Source organism: Pogonomyrmex barbatus, unplaced genomic scaffold, assembly GCF_055798465.1.
Source record: "Pogonomyrmex barbatus isolate J1 unplaced genomic scaffold, ASM5579846v1 scaffold1, whole genome shotgun sequence".
NCBI lineage: Eukaryota > Metazoa > Arthropoda > Insecta > Hymenoptera > Formicidae > Pogonomyrmex > Pogonomyrmex barbatus.
Window position 1 is genome coordinate 20,905,054 of NW_028297098.1, and position 8,871 is coordinate 20,913,924.

The 8,871-nt window shown below is 42.9% G+C and overlaps 1 long non-coding RNA gene across 3 annotated transcripts; it reads right to left on the reverse strand.

Annotated features, from left to right (window-relative positions):
- Nucleotides 1-666: 666 nt before the first annotated feature.
- On the reverse strand, nt 667-8,107 carry LOC148938230 (uncharacterized). Of its 3 annotated transcripts, XR_016140016.1 has the most exons (3): nt 8,035-8,105; nt 5,906-6,085; nt 667-4,360 (listed from the first exon to the last, which is right to left on the reverse strand). It is a non-coding gene; the product is annotated as an uncharacterized LOC148938230 (long non-coding RNA). The 3 variants fall into 3 exon arrangements; XR_016140017.1 differs by having other exon boundaries at nt 667-6,085; nt 6,851-8,107; XR_016140015.1 differs by having other exon boundaries at nt 667-6,085.
- Nucleotides 8,108-8,871: the final 764 nt, after the last annotated feature.

An 8,871-nucleotide genomic window follows, 5' to 3' on the forward strand; every position in this document is an offset into this window, starting at 1 on the left:
TGCTGGGTGAGCACGCGAGCAGCGCTGCACTTCGTGCACCGTCAGGTGCTACGGCGCAGGAAATTAGGGTGAAACGCTTCGCGATGGAGGTAGGAGCGGAGGGGGATGAAACAGGGGCGCGACAGCGAAATTTGCATTAACAAGCCTGCCGGGGCGAGCGCGCATTACCTCGCAACAACCAATCGATCCGCGATCTCGAAAGTCGCATACTCTCATATGCATTCAGGTGCGCGTAATTACGCCTCGATAAGGTGTTACTGGGACAAGTTGTATCCCGAACTTTAAGGGGAAATGATGAAGTATATTGATAGCTATACATTCTTGTAGAACACAGAAAAAAGTTAGTCTTAAATAAAGACTATATATTCTCATATATAACTAAGAATATTCTAATTTACAATTAGAAAAATTTTAGTCTTATTTTGATTCTGTATTGTAAATATAGATGTTTTCATATATAAGAAAGAATATTATAATCTTCATATAAAAGATTTTTAATTTTGAGTTAAGCAGTAAATAATATTTGCATCGATACAAGTTCAATCAAATCAAGACTGAAATTTTTAAGAAGATTATAATATACGAGAATGTGTCTTGATTTATAATAGATAAGACTAATTTTCTTTCTGTGAATACTGAAATAAAATGTTTTGTCCATTAAAAGTATTTTCACATTATTTAAATATTTATTTTGATAATCGCTCTTTAATACATATAAAAGTTACATATAAAAGTAACATTAATCTTAAAAAAATCAAGTTGTCCCTTTAGGAAAATTCTATTCATAGTTATGCCGAAAGAAGGAGAAAATTTGTTATTCAAAAAAACCAACAAACTTTAATTCGTGCATAATTTTTAATTTATATTCAGTATCGCGGCAATTAATTGATTGACCTATAATATCCTGCATTTTATTGACACATTAATTCTGCAGACGAGCAATGCATCTTCGTCATAAAGTCAACAGTGAGTAATTATCGCGCGGAGTTATCTCAAGTTTGAACGGCGCAAAAAGCACCAGCTGCAACTCAAGTGAAATTCTTTCTGCGGGAACCAGTGGCAACGCACACTTGATCAGAGTTGGGTGCTCCTTACGGGTCGTTCACGCGCGAACGTGTATTCCTCCAAGGCGTCTCGGGCAGATCCGGAATTGGTTCCCGGTGTAAACACCTGTACGCTTAATAATCGGGAATTTCTGGCGATTATCGAGCGCCAGGCGGGCTCTGGTCGCTTTCGTTGTGCGTTGTTGCTCGGCACATTCACTCTTCTCGTCTTGCCTCATTACATTGCTACACAGCGCGAGTGTACAGGTACAGGTGTTGCCTTTTAATTACCAGAAGGTGCACAGAAGCAGGTATCGTTTACGCGGAAGTTGTTCTTTTCTTGGAGACTTTCCTTTTTATACAAAGATAAATAAGGAAAAACAACATTAGAGCAAATAAGATTATATATAAATATAAATATTTTAATAAATACATACAAAGTCTATTTATTATCTCAGATATCAACTGCATATTAGTACATGGGAAAAATAGTTTGGTTATATCAAAATACTTTTTTTAAAATAGACGAATCAGAAATTCCAATTGAAGTTATGAGAATTCAATTTAAAGTAATGAGACTTGTCGTGAATTCAACGAACTTTTGATTGATTTAGCAATCTGGTAATTTTAATTGGAATTTCTGATTTGTTTATTTTTAATCGGAATTTTTTTCTGTATAAACTTTTTTTTAAATTTTTTTCTATAAAAATTAGAATGAAATGTATAAGATATGTCGAAAACATTGTATTTTCTGCAATCTATCTTACTCCTAATAAGATAGATATGTCAGAATCAATAAGATACATAAAAATTATTTGTCAATTTTATAAGTAAAATTTAACTAAATTTTCAAATTTAACTATTGCATTTGTCTCTATCACATTGGTATTCATTACATATATTTGACATAAAAAGGTCTAATGAAAATAATCCCGTTTTTCTCGTCGATCATAGGAGCAGGTTGCACTCGCAGCGATACTACGGCGATATCGCGCCTATCGATCCGCTATAAATTCCCCGAGCACACGTCGCGGGTTCGAAATTATTCGACGTTTTAATGGCACGGCCCGGACGATATCGATGCCCGGTGAACATCGGCCGGATGTGGGTCAGATGTCATGTGGGCGACCCCTATAAACGGCGCCGGCCGTCGCGCACAAAAGCCACAATGCGGCGGCACGGCGGCAAGCCGAAAAGCCGTGTCGCTCGTGTTATATATAATATACACGAAACGCGCGTGTGACTCGTCGCAGGTGAACACGGGCGAGCTTCACCTGGCGCGTGCCAACTGTCTAATTAATGACAATCGCCGTGTGCGAGCGAGAGAACTGCCGCCTCTATTCATATATACGCGCGCAATTTGCCCGCCTATGCACGTAGCCGGTAATACCCGGGTCCGGCTTATCGATCTCTGCCGTGATGTTGTGAGATATCGGCCCAATTGGCCGTCCCTAGAGAAGGAGACGCGTGCCGCGCGTAAGGATTACATCGCGCGCGAATTTACATGAGAATCGCGCGAGCGTGCCGCGCGCGTTCGCGTTAACGTCCAGTTGTGCGCGAAGAGAATTGCGAGTCGATTTTGAGGATCAAAGATAAGAGAAAAACGTCGTATTTTTTCTAGAAATTATTTAAATTAAATAAAATTTAATTTAAATTAAATAAATGAGAAAAAAATTGAATTTTTATCTTAATAGAGATCCTTATTTAGAGGATTTAACAGTAAGTTGAATTTTGAATTTTTTAAAATCTTCTTATCAAAGAGAAATTGAGAGAAGACGAGTTCAACGTTATTTAAACGATATCTAAACGATACTTTTCCAATGATGTCTCATTTCAGATTTCGATTTCTGTGATCCTTTAATCATCACGCACGGCCAGCTTGACCGACCGTCCGTATCCCTGCGGGCAATGTTTGTAATTGATCGAGGATTTTTTGTTTTCGCGGCGCGATCGTTCGGTAGTGCAAGTTACGCGATCGATTCGATTTGGCCGTGCATATCGATCGCCGACATGCATCGTATCCCCGCGAGCAGTCGGTAGGCGGAGATGAACCTGTAATGCACCGAGGAGCGTGGGACCGCTATGCGGGCAAAAGTATACTCTTCCTCGCGGATGAAATCGCGCGTAGCGCTACCGCATGATTGAATCGGCTTCTTGGCATCGGCGGATGAGGATCTTTTGCATTCGGTGTGAGGAATTATATAAAAGATATGTATCTTGACTTCTCTCTGAGGATAATATAATAATATAACATTTATTTTTCAGTAATTCTTTTCCGTACCGTCTTGAATTAATTTGAATCATTTCTGTCGCCCCCATTTTTTTATATGATTATAATTATATCACGCTATGATGTTTTTACTTTTTTTAGAAAAAGAATGAGAACAGTTATACATAGGTGATGGTAGGGTTGCTAGCTGCACGGCGTCGTTTTTTTTTGTCATAGCAATACATCTCAGGATAAAGAACATTTTACAGAAGACACAGTGTTAGAAAACAAATTAGAATTTTTCATAGAATTATTTCATAATATTTTTCATAATAATAATTCTATGATTGAATTTTAATCATCCATCACTATAATACCAATTATTCGTCGTATAAAAAATTAAGAGTTGCATGAAAAATGTATAATGACTTTATGATTACTTGCAACACGACGAGGAAAGATATTTTTAGTTTTCCAGAGAACAAATCGAGGAATGTCTGAGACTCGCAAGAGCTCCGCAAGAAAAAAAATCAAAGAAGGAACGAGCCCGTAGAAATTACAGAAGACCGCGGCGGGGCACGAGATTACTCGTGATGCCTGAAACACAGAAATGGGCGCGAGGAGGGCCCATTGCGTCCCCTCTTTCTTTCTACCTGTAGGTTCGCGTGATGACGGCGTGTGCCCGCGGGGGTGTTCGATTCTCCTCGAGAGTCGTGGATCGCGTGCGAGTCTCGCAGCTGGAGAGGAAAGAGGAAGAAAGTCCGAGCCGGGAGTTTATCGCGGGGCCCCCGGGGGCACGCGGGGCCCGCTCGCAACGTGCACCTTAAACGTGGGCGGAACGGCAGGGGCGCCCCCGGGGTGTTTCTCACCCGCATACCTGACGTACGTGCTAGCCACCTTCTCAGCCTCCTCTCCCTCCCCCTTCTTCTGCTTCGACTCATCCTCTCCATTACCATTCCGGCTTCTTGATCCTTTCCTTCCGTCTCCTCATCTTCTTTTTGGATCGTCATCAGCATCTCTTTCTTTTCGCTCAGGAAACGCGCTCGTGCTTGTACGAGATAAGAATCCTTGATAGAGGGATCACCCTTTTATTTCTACTTGAAGATTCCTTAAGAATGGAATTAGAGAGTACTGAGAATATAATGTATGAGAGAAAGTAGAAATATATGAAATATTGCGCTACGCGTAGACATAGAAATACCATTACGTCCGACCCATAAAATTAAACATTATTAATTATATGAATTTATTATAATTCGCGTTCGTGTCTTTCGTATATTTTATGCGCATTCCAACGAGATAAGCGCGAGCCATCACGCTGATGAGAGTTAATTTTCGCAGCGACCGTTCTATTCGGGAATAACGAAGTCCGGTCACTCAGAAGAGTCCAATTTGTTCACGGCGCGGAATCCGGCGTGAGATCCGTTATCGAGCGGTCCGAGATTCTTTTCCATAGACACGAAAGCCGCGGTGCCGCCACCGATGCCGCCGCATTCCCGTGAAATTATTGCCTACCGGTAAACTCTCGGACCTTCTGTCGGCCGATGTCGAGTATCTCGGGATTGAAATCGTAGAGAAGTGGCAGGGAGAAGGAATGGGCATAGAATTTTGGTCCCACGACAAAGAACAGAGGATGTCAAAGGACCATTCACATTGTAAAAGATGTAATAATGTCTTAGGTATCCATGAACAGAGAAATTTTAATTAGAAAGAAGTGTTAAGATTTTTTTTTTCATTAATATTCTTTAATGCAAATTTTACGTTTAAGATGAGCATGATTGAGATCGTGAAGCTATCGAGATAAAATTGAGGAGTTGAAAATCATAGTGGTATAAGTTAAAAATTTTGAAACGTGATTTGTTTTTACATTTCTCTTCTTTTTTATGGATTACATTTATCCTCTATTTTTCAATTTTTTGAAACAATTAAAAATGTGTTGACGCATTTAAATTGATCAAAGAAAATACATTGAGTTTTTGAGTGCAAGTTTTTTGATTAAAACGATATCATTCTTAATTTTCTTCTTGATTTTCAATCCCCTAATAGAAATTCAATTCCCTCAAAAGATGTACTCGTAGACGAAAACGTTTTATTCTTCGTATGAATCTCTCCGTGTCTTTTTGTGAAATTTTCATACAACTCTCGATGAACGATCGCAACGTTTTAACGACAGTTGTTTCTCCTATAATTACTATTTCGTGGCTGCTATTGCAATCAATTTATAATGATTTCGCGGAAACTATTTGGGGATTGTAAACGACGCGGGAATCGTCCCGATCGACTCCGACGCAATTCTAATGAGGGAACCTCAGATTTTAATAAGTTCCTAAGAAAAATTCCGACGGCTGTTCTACGGCCGCGCGCGATCCCGTCGACTGTATGCTGCCCCGAGGACGTTCCCATGAGTCGGGGGCGGCCACGCCGACGCTTTCGTAGGCTCTGGAAGATGCTGAGTCCGAGAGAGCACCCGGGGGCGATGCCATGTTCCACCTCGTGAACGGTGCGTGCAACACACACACACACACACGCGCGCGCGCGCACACACACACACACACACACACACACACACACACACACACACACGCATACATATCGCGCGCTCTCGCAAACACGTTATTACGCGAACCCTTAATAACCCAGTGCGAGAGTTAACCTCTGCCTCTTTCTCTCTCTCCGTCTGTCTTCAGCTCGGGGAGATTTCTACTTCCTCTCGCTTCGATCCCAACTATCGCGGATTAGCTGTTCCTCCAGCACCGCGCACGGTAGCCAGTTGTCTCGATGCAACCTCTGACACATCTCTTGCGGTTTTATCGTCAGTACGACGAAGCTCAATCTGCATTAAGAGGAAATAGGAAAATGATTCATTTACCATTATGTTAGTGTGCATCAATAACTGTTTCGTAAGACTTGACGATAAACAATGATTGTGTGATTTCTTCATTTACAAGAAATTTACGATTTCTTCATTTTACAAGAATTTTGATAATTGCAACAAGTGCGTTATACAAAAGATACAAATAAAATTTCTCTTAAAATCAAAGTTTATGGATTCATATTTCAGTAATATCTCATTTTTATGAACGAAGAATTTTAACAACAATGAATTATTGTTCAAAATAATTAAAGGAGCACGTAATGATTTTGAGTCTTGTTCTTGGTATTATTCTTTAAAAATATTAATGAAGAATTAATTTGTAGAATTTATAATGTTTCCATGTACATGATCAAGGCATTAGGGGAATGTGAATCGTTTCACCGCCAGTGAACGCGCCTCATCGCGTCACGTTCGCGCCTCGGCGAATATTGAGCGACGAAGTCGCGAAGGGGCGAACCAGGAAGTGATGCGAGACAAGAAGTTCTCGGCCTTCATGTCATCAGATCAATGTCGGTAGAAGGCATCGCGCGCTTGTTTTTTTATCACTCGCAACGTTTCCGTCAAAATAAAGTTTAAGTCCTTTAAATCATAAATTCTTACTATCATATAAATTTATTGATAATTAAATATTTTATTTTATTTTTCAAATAAAAGTAACGCAAGTTTTTTTTATGTTTCCTGACATTTTAACAATGGATGGTACAATGATCAAACTTGACGTACGCTCATTTGATGAAATCTGTTATCATGACCGGACGGGAATCGTGACATAAATGACAGTCGTAACTTTACGCAATATAGAGATGAAAATGAAAATGGGCAATATCCCGCGCTTTCGTGGTAACGCGTCGAATGTTTACGGCAGCGTTTCGCTATCGATTGCCGCAGCTGGCGCGTTGCTGCTCAGTCATCCCGGACTGGCGCGTCCGAGGACTCTGCATCTAACATCCCGCGAATTTCGGTATTAGGACCGTATGAAGCCCGGTCGAGTGCTCGACGAACGACGCTGGGAGCGGCGCGCGACGACGACGGCGAGTACGACGTCCTCCAGAGCCGGCGACCGGAATAACGCCGGCTCTCCCGTTGACGCGCACGACGTCGTATTCATATTAGTAGGATCCCCCGACACGCCGGAGGTGTTTTCGGCTGTCGGCCGACATGGTGAGATAGTCCGGCGGATTATCATGCGCGTGCATGTCGACAAAGGAAGTTTAGCTTGTAAAGCTGATTAAACCTTAGTTAATCACAACCGAGCAGGCCGACATGACGCGATTGGAGGTGTACGCCTACCCCCAGCCGGCCCAGCGGCGTTATCCCGCTCTCGCGATAGAGGCGTTCACCATCTCCCGCTCCGGAGGTTCTTCCCCACAGCTTCTCCCGTACGCGTGCGCCTGTCACTGTGCGCTTTCTTCGTACCACTTCCCTATCCTTCGCGCGGTAAATCTCGACTTCTCGAGCACATGTTCCCCCGATAATGGCTCGTGCGAGCGGGCGGTCCCGCGCGGTAAACCGACGAGTGTGCCGAACGCTCCGCGCCGCTCATGTTCGCCCGCTGCGCGCGACATAGCAACTGAATTCGGTGCTGCAGTCCGCGAATTCCGGAGATTCTACCGTCATACCGAACGGCCACGCGCGCCGGTACTCTCCCGGTATTACGTGCGTACGTGCATGCGTGCGTGCGTGCGGCGAGCTCCTCCGTTTCCTCCGTTTGCGCGACGTCGTCCGCGAGCGGCGGATTTTCCCTCCCAATCCGTTTCCGTGTCCATTCCGGAGAACGAGAATGGAAGGAGAGACGGGCATTGGACGCCGGCGCGCGGCGTCGCGAAGCTTCGCTGCTCTCGGCGAGGACGAGATTAGATAGATCTGACGGTCGGTGGAAATAATTAAATCCCCGAGAGCGAAATTACTCGACTTGTCCGAGGGAAAATTCCCGAAACTGTCGTTCCATTTCTGACACTGACTCATTTAGAACGCTGGACTGCCGAGATATAACTGATGCACACGAGATGGAGGATCGAGCATGGGTCTCTCTTCGCGCGCGTCCCAGCGCGATGATGCGGTGGAACGCGAGCGGGTTGCGGAAGTGCGACGGAGAGGGAGCGAGTTGCGCGCGGGAACGACGGAAGTATAGATTAAATCTCCTCGTGCAGCTGATCTCCTGGTACCTCGGCGCAGCGCCGCAGCGCCACGCGTCACGGCGAGCACCATCGCAACGCGCGGCGCCTTTACGCCGGCCACCGCGACGCGGCTACGCCGTGGCGCTTTGACTCCTTTCTGCCATCGTCGCGATGCCGCGCGACGGCGCTGATCGTCCTTCTCCTACCGTCGTGTCGAGCGACCAGCATCGTCCGGCATGAGGATGGATGTGAGACGGGCACACAGCAGTGTGCCAAGATGTTCAAGTACCTCAGTCTAACTTCCGGTCCGAAAATTTCACGCAAATAAAAATTGATCTTGAATCACTCAAAATCCATTTTAGACAATCTAATTCATTTCGGATTTCAAGATAGAATTTTATTTTATGTATTAATAATTAATAAATAAATATGAAAAGAAAATCAAGAAATATAAATATTTAAAGAGAATCAAGAGATATAAATATAAAAAAAAGTATATATAAAAAGTATATATAATTGAAATTACACACATGCGATAAAATATAAATACGGCATATAAATAAAATTTTAAAATGCTAATTATAGACTGTCTAAATTAAGATCAATTGAACGATCAATTGAATATTT